The sequence below is a fragment of the Crocuta crocuta genome, unplaced genomic scaffold, assembly GCF_008692635.1.
Source record: "Crocuta crocuta isolate KB4526 unplaced genomic scaffold, BGI_CrCroc_1.0 scaffold693, whole genome shotgun sequence".
Classification (NCBI taxonomy): Eukaryota; Metazoa; Chordata; class Mammalia; order Carnivora; family Hyaenidae; genus Crocuta; species Crocuta crocuta.
Window position 1 is genome coordinate 761,972 of NW_027527545.1, and position 818 is coordinate 762,789.

Below are 818 nucleotides of genomic sequence, written 5' to 3' on the forward strand. Positions count from 1 at the left end.
GGGGTCCCAGGCCCCCCCCCCCCCCACTCAGAAGGACCTGAGCTTGGATGAATGCTCAGCTGTCAGCGTCTTGAAATTCTTAAGTTGTGAAGAAGGCCCACCGTCTCATTTTGCAGCAAGCATTGAAAATTCATAAGGCGATTCTGGTGCTGGAGGCTTGTGAGTGACACGTACACTTGGTGAAACCTACCAGTGCCATGCAGTTGAGGCCTTTGGCTGTTTCACACAGGGGGAAACTGAGGCTTGGAGGGCGTTTGGGAAACTGCGGAGTGGAGATTTGCACCTTGAGCCTGCGGCCGGTGCTCTGGGGATGCGTGTGCCCAGCGGTGCCCACTGCTGGCATTCGCTCTGATGGGCTGCAGGCTAAGGCCTGGCCACAGAGGAGATGGGGCCACGGGAGGGTAGGGGGGAGGCCCTGGCGGTTTCCTTTTGCCCTTCAGGCTTCTAGGAAGTGGCGCCAGCTGGGGTGAGATCACTTCCTCACCCGCCTGCCCGCCACCCCATCGACTTCCTCTCCTCATGGCCCCATTTAGCCTGCCCAGGGCTTAGTGGCGGGTGTGTGTGTGTGCGGGAAAAGGGGAGGATCTGGGTCTGGAAGGTCCTGCAGCCTCCTTGGCCCAGAGGGGGTCCTGGGTACATCTCTGTGTCTCCGGGGCTGCGGTGGGGGCATCCAGCCTGGTGGCCCAGCATTCCCCGTCAGCTGCTGCCCTGTGTGGGGAGAGGGCTTCCCTACCAGGCCTCCGTGGGGACCTGGAGCACAGATGTCTTCAAATCTCATGACCTCCTTTGCTCTCTCTCTCTGCCCCCCCCCAGGTGCC